This window comes from Triturus cristatus, chromosome 11 (assembly GCF_964204655.1).
Source record: "Triturus cristatus chromosome 11, aTriCri1.1, whole genome shotgun sequence".
In the NCBI taxonomy this organism is placed as follows: Eukaryota; Metazoa; Chordata; class Amphibia; order Caudata; family Salamandridae; genus Triturus; species Triturus cristatus.
Genome location: NC_140594.1, coordinates 465,735,180 through 465,757,453, shown reverse-complemented (window position 1 = coordinate 465,757,453; position 22,274 = coordinate 465,735,180).

The following is a 22,274-nucleotide window of genomic DNA, read 5'->3' as shown; positions in this document are numbered from 1 at the left end:
GCAGCCGTCCTAAGTGGCTGCTTTAACTGAGCATTTCTTCCAGTTTCATACACATTTGATGTCTCTGATAGTTATTGTGCAGTTCCTTGAGGAGCCAACCACCTTTAAATAATCTCTCGTTTCTTTAAATGTTGTAGCATGTACTTTACTGCAACAGGGTCATTTTAAGGATTTTGGGGTCCCGAGCAAGAAATATTTATGGGGCCCTCATTTTGGGTAACTTTGAATTTTATTCACATTTTTGCTAAAGCAAGCCCTATTTTGCCTGACAATATTGAACTGTACATCAAAAGTTAAGATGCAAAAATGCACAGAAGTGAGCTAGAGAGAAAGTTCACTTTTACAGGGGCCCCTTGGAATGTGGGGGCCCTGGGCAATTGCTCTTCTTGCCAATGCCTGGAAAAGTCCCTGTTATTTTGCATTGTTGACACGCTTTCTCAGCACACGGGCAAACCTTGTGCCTTATTCGTAAGGGTGTGGTGAGGTTGGAAATAGATGCAACTGGTGTCTGTGTTGGACCTAGCACTTTTTGCAGGGGTATCCCAAAGCATTTTGCTGCCTTCCTCCTATTGTTTTCTGACCTATTTTTGTTGGCTATAGGACTCTGAGCACTTTACCACTGCTAATCAGTGCTAAAGTGTATATGCTGTCTGGTGTTAATGGCAATTGTGATTGGTTTATCCATAATTTGCATATTTTATTTACTGGTAAATGCTTAGTAAAGTGCCCTGAGTGTGCCCAGACCTGTAAATCACATGCTACTAGTCGGACTGCAGCACTGGTTGATCCAACCACATGAGTAGGCCTATAAGATTGTCTCTGACAACCCATTCCTGCGTGTGTGAGTGCAGTTTTTGACTGCCATGTCGAGCGGGAAAGTGCATCCACTTGCCAGGCCCAAACCATCCCTTTGTCTACATGTAAGGGACACTTAATGTAAGCACAGGGTACTCCTATGGGCAGGGTGGAGTGTATGTAAAAGATAGGGCATGTACTGCTGTGTTTTACATGTCCTGATAGTGAAATAATGCCAAGTTCGTTTTTCACTATTGCAAACCCTAGCTCTCCTATAGGTCATCATTGGAGCTGCCGTGTAACATTTTGCAAGTGTAACTTTCAATTGAGATGAGCTAGAGATTTGGAGTTTGGGCTCTATGAGCTCCGGATTTTAAAACATATCTTCGAGGAAAGGTGTTTTTTAAATTGTGTGGCTGAAAATGACACTTTTAGAAAGTGAAATACTATGGGGTTTGGCCCATAACGTCAACCACCCTGGGCCTCTATTTAAAGTCAAAACAACTGAAAATGGTGGTTGGTTTTTAATAAAATTTTTTACTGAAGACCCAGTTAATCAATACACTGGACATATGTGTTCATATCACCATTCATTAAATATGGTTATTACAATTGAAAAATTGAAAAGTATTCAAAAGGAACACCACACTTCTTTAACAGATACCACATTACTCTAATAACTCAAATGACAGTAAAATCCTAGACAAATCAGTGAGAATAGTGCAATAATACTGTGGTATGTAAATAACCATAAAGCTTTCCTAACAAAAATAAAGTGAACAAAACAATTTTTGGGTACATTTGAAGACACAGATAATTTGTTCAAACAAATCCAGAATTTCAAAACCGGGGGATCATATCATGACAATTAAATAAACCTGACCCTATCGGTACTGGCAATCGGGTTCTAATCTATCTATTAGGGATGGATAATTATTGTACAATTGGATTCTACAGTCCATAGGGATGTACAATGAGTGGAATCTCCAATGGATATAGCCAACACTTTTTGAACCACAGGTCCCTCAGGGTTCTTTTCAGGGCCTTGGACTGGTGATGGTACATGTATATAAAAAAAAGAGTATGCATAACACTGTTGTTTTATAATTTTTTTTTACTTATCATTAACAACCTCTCTCAATAAAGTTGCATGGGATCTACCTGAGAGGTAAATATTACCTTATATCTTCAATGGGGAACTGATCCCAACTCGAATGCTGTTGTGCGCCAAAGTGCCAGCTGAGTTTCCTTTCTTTGGTGAATCACTACATGTATTTCTCCAGCTGTACAGGAGAAACCAAATTAATGTCACTACATGGCCTATGTTTTATTGGAAAAAATTTGCACTAATATATGTGAAGTGGGCTTTGGAAGACCAAAAAATAATGTGCAAATTTTGTGTAAATGTATGCATGGCAGTTACTTCAACTCGGTAACCAACAAGAAGCGGCATTACAGTAGTGGTACACACGTGCTACAAAATGCTATCCACAAATCTAAGCCTTCACCTCGCGCATCTTTACTCTTTGGAGCTCTTCACTCTAGAAATGCTTATCTCGAGTAAGTGTGGGCGACAATTTCCGTTCCGTGGAAATTGTCGCCCACCCTTAGTCCTTAAAACCTCTCTGACACCCTTCTGGATCAAGTCAGCTCTGTAGAAAAAACAATATAAACATGCATGAATAAATGTCACAAATGTATGCGCTTGGGCAGGGCTTCTAGCTGCGTTGGGGACAATTTACAGAATAAGTCTTCTTCCGAATGCACATCTGCTTAAGGTAAAATGGGCTTTTCTGAATGGTTAGCCTAATTAAACGGATAACCAAACCGCTACGGAAGCAACATTCAAATGTCTCGTTTGGATTTAAGTAAGCAGGTACATGTAAATTAAATTGGCTGTTATACTTTGGTAAAGTATTGCGGCCTTTGCCAGGGCGCAGTATCAAAATGAGTTGTACACACCCCAAGCAAGCTATCAATGTGTACTGAGTATTTTCTCTCTATGGCATCAGTTGGTAACACTGAACATATGTTTCTACAGTCCTTCAGTTTTCGTTTTTCCCTGCTTTTTCCACTCCAGTGCTTGCCGAGTAGTTCAGTGCTCACGCGCAAGCATAGTCCTTAGGTATTTTGGTAAGTTGGTCTCAAATGTAATAAGCTAAATATCGGACTTGGAAAACTCTTTTTTTTATGTTCTGTTTGTTTACTCTTAATAGTTAGCCGTTGAATCACCCCTGCTGACACCCAGCCTCCCCAGGACAATATTTTCTCGTAACAGGCATATTCCTGTTCTTCCAGAAATGTTGAATATGTCAGCTGGTCACGAATATCTCATGTAAATGAAGAAAACGTTCTTAATGGAGCTCTCATGAGGCGCATGGACATAGGTGTGCCAGGAGCCTGCCATACTTGTCAAGGTGCACCCTTCAACTTTACTTATTGAAATATCTCAAAGCGTCCCCCCACACACGCTTTAGAGTGTCTGCACGGCTGGTCGAAATGATGGTTTAGGACTCACACAGATTTTGAGGCACAACATTCAAAAATTAAAATTTTGAGGCCTTTTAGCTGCCTTTATTTTACTACAATTCTTTCTTTTTTCATGCTTTTACCACCAAACACGGAGAACATATATTTGTAAAGTCAATTAGGTATTGCACAAAACGGTGGCATCTTCTTGAATAAATATGCAGGGCAGGATTCATTCTGGCACGATGCTCCTGTCACAAAAATTAAACCTCAACAGGAAGCACTTACTCATACTGAATTTGACCTTCAAAGCAGGTGCCCAAGTTGAAATGTCAAATTCAGTAACGCATTAATCAGCACACAATCTCCGCGATCACGCGAAATTTCACATGAACGCTGAGAATTTTTGCTGTTTCGCGATATTTTGCGAAAGGCACTTTCGTAAATTCCGCCCACCCTTAATCTCGAGTAACTGTACTTGTGATGTAAGGTAACTAACACTTGCACTCTTGCAATGCACAGCTAATTACTCACACATATTACATCACATATTACATGTTCTAGAACATCATTGATTATATAGCAGCATTTGTAGTAACATCACTGATGCAGAGACTGTGCATGGTGAGGCACGAGTTATGTTACCTTAGGTTGTGAGCAAAGTTACTAGAGCCAACTATAAATGGTAAATGTCAGTGTTTTTTGTTTAAGTTGAAAAATGTTCATTGTCACTGAAATGTTCACCTAATTATAACGTCACTTAAACCTTTGTTTTTTTCAGTGAATATATAGATATATCCCTATTGCCTTTTGCTGGCTGCTGCCATGCACCGGAACAAAGGGCACGTTGTCTGCGTGGATTCAACTCGTCCACTTAGTAGTCATGGCTTTTAACAGACAATAGAGAGCTTTAAGCTCTATCATACAAAAACACTGATTTGTAATTAAAAATGACCCAGTTTTAGGCAAAGTTGTGCAGCATAGACCAGGGATAACAATCAGAAAGCCAAGATCTATGAAAGCACAATTGGTTTAAAGTAGTCCTGAATGTAGTAAGATCCGCAAGACAACCTTGCTCAATCAAAGCTGGCTTCAGAAGGTGTGGCAAGTATAAAACGTGCCAGCATGGCAAGAACATGAAAGAGTATAAATCTCAGTTCTTGCAAAGTAATAAGCGCACAAACGACAGCTAGAATTGTAAAACTGATCATTCAATCTACGTTCTCCAATGTCTATTTTCAATGATGTACATAGGTAGCACTACATTAACAGTGCACAAAAGAATACTTCAGCACCTGCGAGCCATATTGAACCAGGATGAAGCATATCCAGTAGCCAGACACTTTGAAGAATATCACAAAAGCAAGGTAAACGCTTTACTCTTTTATATAATAAATACAATACTGGTTAACATTAGGGGTGGGCGGAATTTGCGAAAGTGACTTTCGCAAATTATCGTGAAAATATTAAAAATCTCCGCAAACACGCGGAAATATCGCGAAGATGCAGAAGTTTTTTTCCCGCCCGTTCGCGGTATTTTCTGCATGGTCGCGGCTCGCCAACTTACCGATGCGGTTGCTCGCGGGCGCGGCCATCTTGTTTTCACTCTTCTCGCGGTGCATGATCGCGAGAAGAAAGACGTGATCGCGTGACCAATGACATTACTGCGGGCGCGAACTGTCACGAGACAGCGCAAATGGCTACCAACAATCCAACATTTCGTGGAGAACGCGACCGGATCGGGAAAACTTGTCGGCGAACGCGGGGATTCAGGTAAGGCGATCACGCGCGCGCGAGAATGTATTATTTTACAGCGCGAGCAAGAAACAAATTATCGCTAAGCTGCGGAATGCGTAAATTTTGACATTTTCGCGCTCTCCGCGGAACGCGAAAATGTCAAATTATCGCAATTTCCGCGAGCGGCCTTGTTAACATCCAAGGTGGTGACAAAGAAAAGTCAGTAAAATGATTAGAATCATGTTACATCTAAGCCTGGGCGTTGAACTACGCTCCGTTCGCGGAGCTTGCGAAGTTTAGGTAACTTCGCGCTTCGCGTAGAGCGCGAAGTTGCAGATTGCTACGCAATCTAGCGCGTAGCGTAGTAAATTTGCTTCCTCGCGCGCTCAATATTAATTCTCGCGTGCGCGGTAACGTCTTACCTTGATTCTGCGATCGCCAACTTGCTTTTCTGTCTGTTTGCGAGCGCCACGAGATTTGTACTATGGCTGCCCAAGCCCGCGAGAGTGTGCGACCCCGAACACGTCATTGGTGCGCGCGAGCTGACTTCCGGCGGCTGTTTTGGTAAGATCGCGATCCCGAACATGGAAAAACTGCAATCTGGCAAAGAATATCTCGCGAGCTTCATAAAACCTTCTCTAAAATGATCATTTTGCTCAGAAAACTCCTCAGATTGTGATCTTGCTGTAGTCTTTTGTGTAAGAAAGAGTCCTTTAATTTTTTTAACACTTTTTTTTCAAGAGGCCGGAAGTGCCCCTGAGTCTACAACTTCCTGTTCCTGTCCAGCAGGCTCCTCCCACGTGCTTTGTGCATGTGTTGTTCACTTTCATTTGGATTTGGAGCTGGAAGGATCACTTTTTGTGTCTGTCTGCTGCATCATACAATTTTTTTGGATTTATTTGAGGAATTGTTAATTTGAGATTTAATTTACTACAAGTAAGTTGGAGAATTGGTGTGTTTGTTTCATTGGGGCTTGTTTGTACCTACATTTTTCTGGGATTTTTATTGTTTTTAAAAATTATTGTTGTGGTTGGTGTCCTGTACTGCTTTCAATAGGGGCCTAGTTGTTTTTCTCTGCAATTTCAGCCAGTAGGGTACCCATGGGTCCATGTGTTGTGGTGTCTGTAGAATTTCTACATCATGTAGGGCATGGATGGCATAGGATTGAAATGCTAAACGTGGCTGTGGTGTATTTCACTGTTGGTGTGTGTGTGTGATTTACCTTTGTTGGATGTGTGTGCTTGTGGCCTAGTAGTCTTCCACTAGGCCCAGAGGTAGTCAGCCTCCAACCTGTGGTGCGTGATTTAAATGTACAGTTGGTGTTGTCTGGTGATTTTCCTTTACTCCATGGATGGCTTTGGATTTTATTGCAAAAGGTGTGTTTGGGGTGCAATAGCATTTTTTGGGTGTGTGCTAAACAAATTGGGCTATTTTTGGCCTGCATGTAAGGCAAGGGATTCAGCTCGCGAACTTTCGGTAACTCTGCACAGCGCGACAACGCAGACTTACAGTTTTCGTCATTTTTGCGCTCGCAATATGCGTGTTCGCGCACGCGAGAAACCCTTTTTGTACAGTTCGCGATCCCGAATACGCAGCTTTTGCAATCTGGCAAACAATATCTCGCGAGCAACATAGACCCTTCTCGAAAATGCTTTTTTGTGCATTTCTGCACAAAAAACTCCTCAGGCTGTCATTGAGCTGTAAGTTTGGAGCAGGGAGAAGCTGTTATTTGTCTGGAAAACATTTTTATGAGAGGGATTAAGTTCCGCAGAGACTACAACTTCCTCTTCCTGTCCTTTGCAATCACTTTTTTTGTGTTATTGTGGTGGGTGGGCTGGGCATGTGTGTGGCGGCCATTTTAGGAAGGCATGCATTGGGCCTTTGCCATAGGCGTCCATTGACTGTCTCCCATTTCTTGTGGTTGTTGTGGGTTTGTGGCGGCCATTTTCTGAAGCCATCCAAGCAGTGTGCTTGCTTTTGCCATCCGGTTCCAAGCTTGTGGCCTAGTAGTCTTCCACTAGGCCCAGAGGTAGTCAGCCTCCAACCTGTGGTGCGTGATTTAAATGTACAGTTGGTGTTGTCTGGTGATTTTCCTTTACTCCATGGATGGCTTTGGATTTTATTGCAAAAGGTGTGTTTGGGGTGCAATAGCTTTTTTTGGGTGTGTGCTAAACAAATTGGGCTATTTTTGGCCTGCATGTAAGGCAAGGGATTCAGCTCGCGAACTTTCGGTAACTCTGCACAGCGCGACAACGCGGACTTACAGTTTTCGTCATTTTTGCGCTCGCAATATGCGTGTTCGCGCATGCGAGAAAGCCTTTTTGTACAGTTCGCGATCCCGAACACGCAGCTTTTGCAATCTGGCAAACAATATCTCGCGAGCAACATAGACCCTTCTCGAAAACGCTTTTTTGTGCATTTCTGCACAAAAAACTCCTCAGGCTGTCATTGAGCTGTAGGTTTGGAGCAGGGACAAGCTGTTATTTCTCTGGAAAACATTTTTATGAGAGGGATTAAGTTCCGCAGACACTACAACTTCCTCTTCCTGTCCTTTGCAATCACTTTTTTTGTGTTATTGTGGTGGGTGTGCTGGGCATGTGTGTGGCGGCCATTTTAGGAAGGCATGCATTGAGCCTTTGCCATAGGCGTCCATTGACTGTCTCCCATTTCTTGTGGTTGTTGTGGGTTTGTGGCGGCCATTTTGTGAAGCCATCCAAGCAGTGTGCTTGCTTTTGCCATCCGGTTCCAAGCTTGTGGCCTAGTAGTCTTCCACTAGGCCCAGAGGTAGTCAGCCTCTTCCTGTGGTGCGTGATTTAAATGTACAGTTGGTGTTGTCTGGCGATTTTCCTTTACTCCATGGATGGCTTTGGATTTTATTGCAAAAGGTGTGTTTGTGGTGCAATAGCATTTTTTGGGTGTGTGCTAAACAAATTGGGCTATTTTTGGCCTGCATGTAAGGCAAGGGATTCAGCTCGCGAACTTTCGGTAACTCTGCACAGCGCGACAACGCGGACTTACAGTTTTCGTCATTTTTGCGCTCGCAATATGCGTGTTCGCGCACGCGAGAAAGCCTTCTTGTACAGTTCGCGATCCCGAACACGCAGCTTTTGCAATCTGGCAAACAATATCTCGCGAGCAACATAGACCCTTCTCGAAAATGCTTTTTTGTGCATTTCTGCACAAAAAACTCCTCAGGCTGTCATTGAGCTGTAGGTTTGGAGCAGGGAGAAGCTGTTATTTGTCTGGAAAACATTTTTATGAGAGGGATTAAGTTCCGCAGACACTACAACTTCCTCTTCCTGTCCTTTGCAATCACTTTTTTTGTGTTATTGTGGTGGGTGGGCTGGGCATGTGTGTGGCGGCCATTTTAGGAAGGCATGCATTGGGCCTTTGCCATAGGCGTCCATTGACCGTCTCCCATTTCTTGTGGTTGTTGTGGGTTTGTGGCAGCCATTTTGTGAAGCCATCCAAGCAGTGTGCTTGCTTTTGCCATCCGGTTCCAAGCTTGTGGCCTAGTAGTCTTCCACTAGGCCCAGAGGTAGTCAGCCTCCAACCTGTGGTGCGTGATTTAAATGTACAGTTGGTGTTGTCTGGTGATTTTCCTTTACTCCATGGATGGCTTTGGATTTTATTGCAAAAGGTGTGTTTGGGGTGCAATAGCTTTTTTTGGGTGTGTGCTAAACAAATTGGGCTATTTTTGGCCTGCATGTAAGGCAAGGGATTCAGCTCGCGAACTTTCTGTAACTCTGCACAGCGCGACAACGCGGACTTACAGTTTTCGTCATTTTTGCGCTCGCAATATGCGTGTTCGCGCACGCGAGAAAGCCTTTTTGTACAGTTCGCGATCCCGAACACGCAGCTTTTGCAATCTGGCAAACAATATCTCGCGAGCAACATAGACCCTTCTCGAAAACGCTTTTTTGTGCATTTCTGCACAAAAAACTCCTCAGGCTGTCATTGAGCTGTAGGTTTGGAGCAGGGAGAAGCTGTTATTTGTCTGGAAAACATTTTTATGAGAGAGATTAAGTTCCGCAGACACTACAACTTCCTCTTCCTGTCCTTTGCAATCACTTTTTGTGTGTTATTGTGGTGGGTGCGCTGGGCATGTGTGTGGCGGCCATTTTAGGAAGGCATGCATTGTGCCTTTGCCATAGGCGTCCATTGACTGTCTCCCATTTCTTGTGGTTGTTGTGGGTTTGTGGCGGCCATTTTGTGAAGCCATCCAAGCAGTGTGCTTGCTTTTGCCATCCGGTTCCAAGCTTGTGGCCTAGTAGTCTTCCACTAGGCCCAGAGGTAGTCAGCCTCCAACCTGTGGTGCGTGATTTAAATGTACAGTTGGTGTTGTCTGGTGATTTTCCTTTACTCCATGGATGGCTTTGGATTTTATTGCAAAAGGTGTGTTTGGGGTGCAATAGCATTTTTTGGGTGTGTGCTAAACAAATTGGGCTATTTTTGGCCTGCATGTAAGGCAAGGGATTTAGCTCGCGAACTTTCGGTAACTCTGCACAGCGCGACAACACGGACTTACAGTTTTCGTCATTTTTGCGCTCGCAATATGCGTGTTCGCGCACGCGAGAAAGCCTTTTTGTACAGTTCGCGATCCCGAACACGCAGCTTTTGCAATCTGGCAAACAATATCTCGCGAGCAACATAGACCCTTCTCGAAAACGCTTTTTTGTGCATTTCTGCACAAAAAACTCCTCAGGCTGTCATTGAGCTGTAGGTTTGGAGCAGGGAGAAGCTGTTATTTGTCTGGAAAACATTTTTATGAGAGGGATTAAGTTCCGCAGACACTACAACTTCCTCTTCCTGTCCTTTGCAATCACTTTTTGTGTGTTATTGTGGTGGGTGGGCTGGGCATGTGTGTGGTGGCCATTTTAGGAAGGCATGCATTGTGCCTTTGCCATAGGCGTCCAAACTTGTGGCCTAGTCGTACAGTAGGCCCAGGGGTACAACTCGGCAATCATCACGGCGGGTTTGTGTTCCTTGCTATTCTTCTTCCTAAGTGTACACTACACAGTACAAATACAACAGGATCCCTGGCCTTGTCAGTCTCTTAATGGCTGGCTATACTGTTGATGTTGTTCACTGACTTCATGAAATTTAATAATTGTGATGACCACCCACGAGACACTAATAAGTTATATATTATATTATGGATCTTTTGACTGATGTTCTTCTGGCTTTTTTGCTTTTAGGTGCACAAAAGACAGAGGTGTGTCATCATCATCCACTGTTGTGGTGCCAGACCGACGTCCTGCTGCTGTAGTGTACACAACGTGACGTGTCAGTGACCTGACCAGGCATCTCTGCAACTTGTGCAACTGAGTGCTGTTTTGACATCTGTTGAAGATGCCCCCAAAGAAAGCAGGTAGCAGGTCCTCCGGTACCAAGAAAGTTGCCATGGAGAAGAAGGAACAGAAGAAGAAGGAAGTGTCACTTAAGTCTGGTGTGCCTCCCAAAACCTTTTTTGGTTCATCAAAAATGAGGCCTGCAGCAGCGGTGTCGGGGGGGCAAGCTGGGGGCAGCACCTCCACATCAGTGGGCCCAACCCACCAACCCATGCCCAAGCAGATGAGTGTGGAAGAGGTAGCCAGCCTTATGGTAGAAAGCAGTGATGCTGAGCCTGAACTAAACTTATCGCTATCTCAAAGTAGTACACAATCAACGCAGGAGGGAACATCATCAACACAGCAGATAAGTGGTCAACAGCCGCAGCCACCGCCCGCAATAGTAGCTGTTCCTCCCGAAGTAGGGGCAGTTCAGGAAATTGACCCTCATGCAGAGGAAGAAGAGGAAGCCACTCCTTTAGAAGTTGCATTGGCTTTTAAATCCCCAGCAAGGAAAAGGAGGGTTAGTACATCAAGTTCTTCACCAAGCCCCCCTTCTGATGATCTAGATGTCACTTGGAAGCCACAAACTGAGTCTGAGAGGGAAACACATCACAAGAGCAGGCATGGCAAAAGGAAGGTTCCAGAAAGCCTTACACTTATGGATGTTGATGTAGAAGAGCAGGTTGATGATGATGATGATGATGATGAGCCAGTCATCACAAACATCACTCCCGGGCCTGAGGAGATGGAGAGCAAAATTTTTACATTATCCAAAATGGATGCGAGGGATGTAGCACGCATACCTCCAACACAGGTAACACCAACACGACCTCCAGCTTCCATATTTACATTAGCAAAGGGCCGGCAGCGTCCTACATCCAGCACAACAAGCACCACCTCAGCAGAAGTAGGTAGTGGTCCTGCACAGAGTCAAATTCAACACACACCCTCCAGTTCATCCGGCATTGGAAGTGGGAGTGGCACCTCCAGCAGGACACAAAAGTTAAGCTCCCCAGTGTGGGACTACTTTACGGTTAGCCCAAAGGAGGAGAACATTGCTGTATGCTCCGTTTGTCATTCCTGTGTTAGCCGTGGAAAGCTTGGTACAAACTATGGTACCGGAGGCCAAATGCCCCATCTGAAAAAGCACCACGCAATCCAGTGGGAGGAGCACCTTAGGCTCATCAAAACTGGAACCATTGCTGTTGGGCATAAACGAGTAGAAAGTCCGCTCACGGTGGAACAGGAAGAAGAGGGAGACATTCTCTGTGCTAGTGGTACACAAAGTAGCCCTGTCCCCAGCACTGCAGTGGTAACGCCCACATCCTCAGCCACATCTCATTGGCACAAGAGTAAGAGCCAGCCTGAGACACCAAGGAGTACTGCTGGGCCAAAAAGTGCGACGTCGAGCACAGGAAGGAATAACATGCAGCCTACCATTCTTAGCATGTTTAGTAGGCCGGAGGGGCAGTACGAATGCAATCACCCAATAGCACGTGTGTACAATGCTAAGCTGGCAAAAATGTTAGCACCGGACCTTCTCCCTTTTTCTTTTGTTGAAGGGGTGGGTTTTCTTGAGTTTGTGACCACCATCTGCCCAAAATGGAAAGTTCCCAGCCGCTACTATTTTGCAAGAGTTGCTGTTCCAGCACTACATCACGACGTGCTGGAATTGATTGGAAAAGCCTTAAAAAAAAGTGCTGTTCAGAGTATACACCTGACAACAGACATGTGGACCAGTTGCCAAGCCACTGATTACATGTGCATCACTGCACACTCGGTCTCTTTTTCGGGTGTTAAAGATAAGATATCTGACGGCGTTGTTGACACCGCTGAGATTTTTAAAGACACTCGCAAACATGCAACTGTAGCCATGTTTGCAATGGAGAAATCTCATACTGCTGCTAACATTTTGGATGAGTTTAACAGCAAGGTGTTTGAGTGGCTGCGACCAAGAGGTCTTACCATTGGTTTTGTTGCCACGGACAATGGCAGTAATGTAGTTCGGGCCATGAAAGATGGTGGGTATTTCAGGGTGCCATGTTTGGCACACTGCATTAACATTGTTGTGCAAGACTTTCTGAAAAATGAAAGCAAAGTCAGCAGCTTACTGACCACCTGCAGAAGAATATGCACACATTTCAACCATTCTTTTAAAGCCCGGAAGGAGCTGAGGGTGATTCAACGTGAGCATAAAATGCCAGTCAAAGCACTCATCCAAAAGGTGCCAACATGTTGGAACTCAACGTATTACATGCTTGAGCGTCTGTTTGAGCAGTACATACCACTTAATGCTTATGTCATGAAAAGGTCAGGGGATCCTACAGTGAAAGGCATGAGAGTTGAGATGGCCCAATGGGACCTTGTCAAAAGCCTGACAGAGATGCTACTTCCTTTTGAGGTCTTCACCCGTGAAGTGAGCCATGGGGACTGTACTATGGGCCAAGCTATCCCATTGTTGTACATGCTAGAGCAACAGCTGAAGGAGGTGGCAGAAATGTACGCAGGTGTGGAAGACAAAGTAGACGCACATTCTTTGGCAGACACCTTATCCGCTCGCTTATCTCACAATACAAGGATTCAAAATAACATTCTGTCAGATCCACATTACATTACTGCCTCAATTTTGGATCCACGTTACAAATTATTGCTGCGCAGTAATGAAGTCATTCCTTTTTCAGAAGTGAATGTTGCCCAGTACAAAACTTTGATAGCTGAGGAAGCCACTGAGTTTGAAAACGAAAGGATCTTCATTAAAGGCCCGCCCCTCCAGGGCAGAAAAAGTACTGCAGGGCACCCAGAACGAAGTTCTACTTCAGAAGCCAAGAGCAGTGCGTTTGCCTCCCAGCAGTCAACACTGCCAGCAGCAATAACATCAACAGCACCAACAGGATCATCAGGCACATTTACAAAAACGGCAGGTGATTGGTTTCTACGGAAAGGGTATTGCACATCAATGACTGATGCAAAGGCAAAAGAGGCCCAGGAAATCGGAGCACCCCTGAACATTGAGCGGATGGTTCAGGCCTATCTAGATGACACAACAGAGGTCTACATGGAGCAAAGCCCATTGGTGTATTGGTATGGGAAAAGAAGCCAATGGCCAGTGCTCAGCAGGCTGGCGATAAAGTATGTGGCTTGCCTTGCTGCAAGTGTCTCTTCAGAGCGTGTTTTCAGTGCTGCTGGTGCCATTGTTACTGTCAAAAGGACCAGTCTCTCGCCCAAAAGTGTTGAGAGGTTAACCATGATCAAAATGAATCAACACTTTATACCACCAGAGTACAAAATACGTGAATCACAGGAGGAAGAGGAGAGCGACTTTGATGACATAAGTAGTGGATTGTTAGACGTACTGCTGTCCGAACCACCAGAGTTTGAGGACGAGCTCCTCTTCCCTGACAACTAGGCTTTCAAATTGTTCTCCCTTCCTTTATTTGTGTGTGACTGTGTGTATCTGTTTTTCTGGTTCAAAATCTACATTCACAACAAAGCCATCAACAGTCTCCTCTTTTTATTTCCCTATTGGAGTTGCACGTCTGTGCATAACTGTCCACTCCACTCCTCAGGGTCCTGCTCCATGTTCCTTACTCTCCCTAAGTACATTTCAAGCAAGTCAGACATTGGATGGAGATGGAGAATAGTACAATACAGGTTGCCTCTAACAGTCCCTCCATAAGAAGTGAAACGTGACTCCACCTATATTCCATTTTGTTTCCAATCCGAAAGAAACTCATCACTGACTGGCAGAAGGCTAGGCAGGCATCAGATCAGACAGCCAAAGAGAACACCAAGACAGGTAATGAGTGATTATTGTGAATGATGGTGGCATGCATTGCATTGGATGCTGGCTGACTACGAAGAATTGTGCATGCCATGAAGTAGAACTATACTAGTTTATCGACAAAGTAAAAGTGACTCAGGTGTGGTGACAGTTAATGTTTCCTTGTTGTTTAATAATGACCACATTGTACTCCTACCACTGCAGGTGCCGGCCAATATCCGTTGCAATTTGGTAATATGGAATATATTATAAACTTAATCAGTCACTACAGGCTGAGTTGGTGTTGGAGAATACGTACCACACGGTCACCATCATTGAGGATGCTGAGCATACTATCTTTGCACACAGTCAGTTGGATTGGAGAAAATTGATGGAATAACTGCGTTTCATGGGCTGACATAAAAGGTAAAAAGTTTGAACAAGAACCACAGCAGACCTAGGCTAGATGTCCGTGTAGTGGTGTGGACTGGAGTAGAGTGTATTGGTATGACGGACTGTGGCGCATTGATTTAGTCACTTCATTGGGAAAATTCTAGGTTGCTGCAGTGCATATGACATTTCTCTGGCTCGGTCAAAATGTAAGTAAGGGGTAGGGTGCCTGGCCTGTGCCGCGGTTCTCCTGTTCTGTGGCTGTGCTGGCTCCTGAATCCTGTCCCGTTGTTGTTGTACCTTAATGCTGTAGAGTAGACACACTATGTAGCCTATCCAAGCTGCCTCAGTCTGAAAGTGTTCTCTCCAGAGTGTTGTCTTGCACTCCACTGTAATTGAGTTTATTGTTGTAAAGGCTGTAATTTTTCAATACCCCGTTTGTTTTTCCATCTACACTTACAGGCCGGCCTTTACCCTGTGCTACAGTGGGAGAAACGACTCACACGTACCTTACCAATCCGCATCAGGCGTTTCATGGGCTGACATAAAAGGTAAAAAGTTTGAAAAAGAACCACAGCAGACCTAGGCTAGATGTCCGTGTAGTGGTGTGGACTGGAGTAGAGTGTAGTGGTATGACGGACTGTGGCGCATTGATTTAGTCACTTCATTGGGAAAATTCTAGGTTGCTGCAGTGCATATGACATTTCTCTGGCTCGGTCAAAATGTAAGTAAGGGGTAGGGTGCCTGGCCTGTGCCGCGGTTCTCCTGTTCTGTGGCTGTGCTGGCTCCTGAATCCTGTCCCGTTGTTGTTGTTGTACCTTAATGCTGTAGAGTAGACACACTATGTAGCCTATCCAAGCTGCCTCAGTCTGAAAGTGTTCTCTCCAGAGTGTTGTCTTGCACTCCACTGTAATTGAGTTTATTGTTGTAAAGGCTGTAATTTTTCAATACCCCGTTTGTTTTTCCATCTACACTTACAGGCCGGCCTTTACCCTGTGCTACAGTGGGAGAAACGACTCACACGTACCTTACCAATCCGCATCGGGCAGGCAGTGATACCCAAGATTGATGTGCGGAGTGTCCATGGGAGGGAGGACCAAGAAGAATGACGAGAATGATGCAACTCCACATTTGGACCAGGATAATACAGTAACTTTAGTATCATCATTCGTCTTTACATTTATTTGCTTGCTTTTTTCTCTTTAATCATTACGACTGTGTGTTGTGGTTTGTTTGTTAATTGATCCAACTTTTTTTTAGTTTCCTTAGCTAGCTTGAAAAATAAAAGTAAGCCCGGTACAGCATGTAATTGGGTTCGGTCTGAGCTCTGAGGGCGTCAGACAGGCAAGGCAAATTTCAATTTCGTCCCTGACTGTACTGTCTCATTGGGTCATAGTAGTTATAGTACAACTCATTATCATTAACCATCAAGTTATCCTCCTCAGCATGCATGCATTTGCTTTCTCTCACTTCATACTTTGATTTCCTTGATAATGGATCATGGTCGTCTTACAAGATTGTGTTTTACTTTTGTTGTGTCCATGCATATTGTCTGTTTTTCTTTCTCAAACCTTTCCCGAAACCCCACTTCCCATCCAATCATCAATCCCTAACCCTCTTCCCCCGGGCTGTGTGATTTATATTGAGGTGTGATGTGATGACTATGTACACCAATTGATCACACGCTTGCTGGGGCAGATGTGGTGAAAGCAACACTAATTGAATTTCAACTAAGGCAGGGCAAGGATCTTCTTCTGCTTGACCACCCATGCTGTAGTTTACTTTGTGTTCTGTTCCACTCCTCCTCCCAGAGTCTCAGTCAAGTGACTTTCTCTTTCTTTTTTCAAACGCTATTGCCAGTGTCTACTACTACCACCACAATAATGGCATCTACTCCGTCAATTTGGGAAACCAACCATGCAGCCATCAGTGTGCCGAACTTCATCATCAATCACAGGTAAGATAAGTTTGGTGGGAGGTATGGACTAGGAGGAGAGACTGACAGTACTATTATGACAATTAAAAATAACTCAGTGAGGGGTACTGCATCTATCGGTTTGTGTGTTACAAAATCGGCAGATCTTTTAAATCAAACACTGGCTGTGGGCATGCAGCAGCACGGAAACAAAGTAAACAACCATGTAACTTACATTGAATTCGGCAAACTGTAACCCACCACAAAAAACATTAACATCATATAAATAAATAGTAAGTATATTTTTAATGTCCCCTAACAAAAATAAACTATCCCGCTCTGACCTAACCCACCCCCCTCCCTAACCCCAACGAAACGAAAGTCCAAAGTCCCAATGTCTGTAGAAATCCCCAACGCCCACAAACCCACCCACCAACAAAAGGAATTAAAAAAGGGGCAAACGACGAGGTCCTCTATTGTCGGCGGGCCTTAAGATGTTTGTCCACCAGGATCTTTACCCGCTCCTCCATGTTCTCCTCCAAGCGGGCCATCCGGCGGAGCAGCTGGCGGCGAAATGCCCTACAGTTACATCCAGGGTGGGGGGCAGCAGTGCTGGAAATAGAGGCGCGGCGGCGGGCGAATGCCGGACCACGGCGCCGTGAAAGTGGAGGCCGGGCCTGACTGGGGCCCGGGGCATTGGAGGAGGCTGCAGCTGCAGCCGCCTCCTCCTCCTCCTCCTCCTGAGCCACCAGCTGGCGATAATGCTCGCAGATGGCCTCCAGTTTCCGGCTCCGAGCCCTAGCAGCCAACTCCTTCCTTGATGGTTTAGTGGAAGGAGTATCATCTATATCAAGAAAGAAAAAGAACATGTTGGAGCCAATACTCTTAGCAAAACAGGAACACTAAAATCATTCAACACATAGTGTCACAGTATCACTAGCAAGCACAGTTCATAACATTTGGGATTTGGTGCTGGGGTAAGTATCTCTAATCCTACTTCCTTGGACTCTAACATTTGTGACCGTTTCAGACATTATTTATAAATATAATCGTACTATGTATGTACTCCGGTACACCAGTCGTGCTGTTCTTATCTGTAGTTTAGCCCAATTACATAACCTTGTTGTAGGCGGCATGCCAGGTCCATCAGCTAAGCTTGCACCCAAGAGAAACAGATATGAGCCACATGATGCAGACTCACGTTAGTTTTATTTACTACTACTGTCTGCAGGTGGGGAAGCTCATCTTTTTGTCTGACGCCTTACGGCCGTTGGCACTGGTCATACTCTGTTACATGAGGGCAAATGGCATGCACAATTTCACTTACACCCTGCCATGGGTACTACAAAAAGGCTGATTATTTATTTATCGGATCCAACGATCATTGCTTATATTCATATTATAGATGCTGCTAGTGCTAATACGATATACGACATCAGGTCGGTAGCGGTCGGTGGTGGGAGTGCTGCCGGTCGGTGACGTGGGAAGGTGCAGGGTGGGGATAGTAAACGATGGATTAAGGACATTCACAGGTAATTAAAGAATACATTAAAAAAAACATTACTGCACATAGTAGCACACACTGCATCGCATTCGGCGGTGCAGTGCGCACCTTGAAAATAGTTTTATTTATTTTTATGTTGATTACCTGTATTTGGCCGTAACAGTAATACACAGTTTACTCGCCAGTGCCACCCACCTGTCCCCTCCCCATGTCACCGCCCACCAACAATCCCACCACCAACCGCTACTGCAGGGGGTACTTTGCTTTCATTGATTGTGTAACCAATATACATAAACATTAAACAACAGATAGGCCACCCTTTGCAGGCTGGCTGCCCCAATCGAAAATACATTAATAATAATAGGTAGGGAGTGGTCCCCAGAGTGGGAGGAAGGGGTTTCCGCTTGATAATATGACGTGCTTGCACACTACTGCAAGTGTACTGTATGCTCATAATACTACCTTGATTCCTCTAGGCTTTGCTACTGTCGCGCAGTTTCTGTTACATTTTCTTCAAAGTAAGAATCTCCAGTGACACTTTCCACCTATACTGTCTCTTGGTGATAGTACATCCAGGCATACATCCATTAAAGTAAACGTCTATCCTTTTGTATATATCTCTTAACAAACCTTAGTTGGTTTCACCAACAAACACCCATGCTTCTGCTCCTTCCTTCCTTGCCTTGGCTTTGAGTTTGAACCAAAAACACCGCTGATTCTTGCTATCTAGTACTATCCACCCATACTGTGTCGCCCACCCAGGCAGGCATTCTTTCACCTTCCACCCATCCTTCAACAACCCATGCATCTGATCTTATTACTATCAGACTCCTATACATGCTTCCAACAACATATCCTTCTCTGCCGGTCAGTCATATTGTTTATCTCGCCCGTCCTTCGACACTTAGGGCCTCATGTAGGTAAATAAATGTTACCGGTTCTTAAATACCGAGCCGTACCGAATCGGTAAATTAGAATCGGTAAGTTATATGTAAGTAAAAATTCGGTAACAGTTACCGAGTCGGTAACATTCGGTAAATACGAATCGGAATTCACCGAATCGGTAAATACCGAGGTGATAATTACCGATTCGGAAAATACCGAGGTGGTACCTACCGAATCGGAAAATACCGAGGTGGTATCTACCGAATCGGAAAATACCGAATCGGTACGTACGGATTCGGTAAATAACATCACATGACTTGACGAAACAGCTAATCCTGTGCAACGACAGCCCACCCAACCAGGAACTGCCCACACCCAGGCAGGTGTACACAATTAGCCGAAGTGGCCACACCCAGGCAGGTGTACATAATTAGCCGACCCTGGAGAGGCTCGGAGTGCAGAGGAGAGGCAGGGAGCAGTTGCATGTGCGAGCGGGAAACGAACAGCATGTCCAGCCAGAGCACACAGAAAGACGGAGGGGAAAGGAGGAGGAAGCTCAAATTCAGCCCCAAGGAACTCCAGGTGCTGGTGGAGGAGGTGGTGAAGCAGCACCAGAAGCTGTTTGGGAGGCAATCCCTGCAAGTGCCTGAGGCCGAAAAGCGCAACATATGGCTGGCCATCCAGGCGCAGGTCAATGCTGTGGGAGTGACCCACAGGGAAATTGAGGTCCTCAAAAAGCGCTGGTATGACCTGAGGATTGTGACCAAGAGGAAGATGGGCGACATCCAGAAGGAGGCCAGCCAGACCGGAGGTGGAACCAACAGGGCACCTGCCCTCACCGAACTGGAGGAGCTGGTGGCGGCCACACTCGAGCAAGAGAGCGTCGTGGGTCTTGGGGACGCCGACAGCTCTGCCAGAGCCGCAACACAGCAAGGTAAGATGAAAGCACAGCAATGTAGCCGCCCCTACCCCTATCCCACATCCCCCATTGTGAAACGAGAATCACACTGCAGTCCACACGTGTCAGTGCAGACAGGCAATGCATTCCGGGAGATGTAGTCAGGGCAACACTAACCATGACATAAATGTCACAGGGCAACAAGGCATGTCACGCACTCAAGGCACAAGGAGACAGAGGACAGATTGGAATGTGAAATGATTTATTGTGACGCTTGCAATGCAGCCCTTCGGGGACACTGAGCCAATGTTGTTTTTCTGTCCACAGATGTGACATCATGCAGTACAGGGCATGCTGCAGGGGAGACGGCACACCGGCCACAAAAATCACCTCTAGCCACCACGAGTTCAGACCAGGGAGCAGGCCCACTTTCAGCCGCACCACCTACGCAGCCAGCCGCGCCGCACACAGAGCCACCATCACCTCACCGAGAGCCACCATCACCACCACCAGAGCCAGCATCGCCACTCATGTTCGATTCACCGGCCACATCTCCGCTTGCAGGTGTGAGAATGAGGAGGCGTCCAGCAGCCAGGCTACGAGCCTTCGACACCTCGTCAGACGACAGCATGGGCCCAGAAGACCGCACCGGGCCCCAGGAAGGGAGCCATCCCACTGTGCCCCACACCTCACAGGCAGCACAGACGGGAGCAAGAGGGCGCCGCAGGTCGCGTGTCCAGAGTCCACCAGCACCCACTGACGGCCATGGTGTCTTCTTGGGGCTCGAGGGCCAAATGTTGAAGCAACAGCGCCTGCAATCAAAGGCAGTAATGTCAGTCCAGAGGCACATGCGGGTGATGAGGACAAGCTTAGTCAACATGGACACAAACATTGGCGGCATGGCTGTGGGCATTCGGGACATGTCCCAGTCAATCCAGCAGTTGTGCAGCAAATTAGATGCTGACATCGAAGCACGGCGCCGGGAACGCCAGAGAAGGGACACTACCAGCAGGGCACTCAACCGTCTGGCAACTGCGACTTCCCTACTTTGCCGGCGCTCTGTGACGATGCAGGAGGGCCTAACACAGTGCTGCAGCGACCTGTCACGGGGGATGGTGCAGGTGACAAGTGCACTAGGGGTGCTATTGACAAGTCAGGCGTCGACAACTGCTGCAGGGGATGCTGCGGAGAGCATCGACACCAGCAGCAGCATCACACCCCCCGTCCCAGAAGCACGCAGGAGCAGCAGGCGGCTTGGGGTTGGCTCTAGTGAGGATGCACAGGCCGTGCAATCCACCACTGCAGCGCGTATGCGCAAACATTGATGTGGCCCTGCTTATCCACTTGCCATTGGGTGACGTAACCCTGGACATACTCATTGTATAGATGGCATATTGCCAGATTGGCCTGTTCATGTGTTCATGGCGTGGTGCCACATTAAACTACGTCATGACTTCTCACGACTCGCTGTGTCCCCTCACTTACTCAGAAATAGTTGCATGTGATCTCTGCCCGTCTCTCTCTCCCATCGATTGCAGTTGGCACTCTAGCTGCGCTGCCCTCTGGCTGGCCTGACTCATCCTCGTTGTCCTCAAAATATGTTAGTTCCACATCTGTACCTTTTTTCGTGGCAAGGTTGTGCAGCATTGCACAAGTGGCAATGATCTTGCAGCAGGTGATGGGTTTGTACTGGCGTGCGCCTCCGCTCTTGTGGAGGCAGCGGAACCTGCTCTTCAGCAGTCCAAACGTGCGCTCCACCACATTGCGTGTAGATTTGTGGGCCACGTTGTATCGTCTCTCACTCTGGGTTGCTGGGTGTAGGTAGGGAGTGAGGATGAATGAACGGCATGCATATGCACTGTCGCCTGGATGAGTAAAAGGGAACCATCAGTTACATGCCTCTATACACTCTGATTTGCAGGTTTCAAGGGGTGTCAATGTTACTTACCCAGCAGGTATCCCTCTCCGAATTCTCCGGCTCTCAGTCGTGTGTAGATCCCACTATTCTGGAAGATGTAAGAGTCGTGGGTGCTCCCAGGAAACTTTGCTACAATATCTGTGATGATGTTCCCTGCATCACAGATCACCTGCACATTGATGGAGTGGGTGGACTTCCTGTTCCTGTAGATGTGCTCTGTATCAGCTGGTGGACAGATTGGGATGTGTGTACCATCAATACAGCCGATGACATGGGGGAACTGTGCCATGTGATAAAAGTCTGTTTTTGTTTTCTGCAGTGCAGCCTGTGTGTTTGGGAAGCTTATGTAGTGGTGCATTCTCTGCATCATGGCATCCAGGAACTTCCTGAAGAAACGTGACAGGCAACTCTGGGATACTCCACCCACCGCAGCTATCACCACCTGATAACTGCCGGATGCCAACAGATGTAGGCTGCAGAGCACCTGCACATGTGGGGGTATGGCGTGCGCCCTTCTTATTGGCTGGTCCAGGAGTGGGTGAAGGTCCCTGATTAAGTCCATGATGGTTTCGGGGTGTAGCCTGTACCTCTCATGTATCTCTGCATCAGTCAGCTGGAATAGTGTGATGCGCTGTCTGTAGATTTGTTCCTCCCGTCGCCACACCCTCAG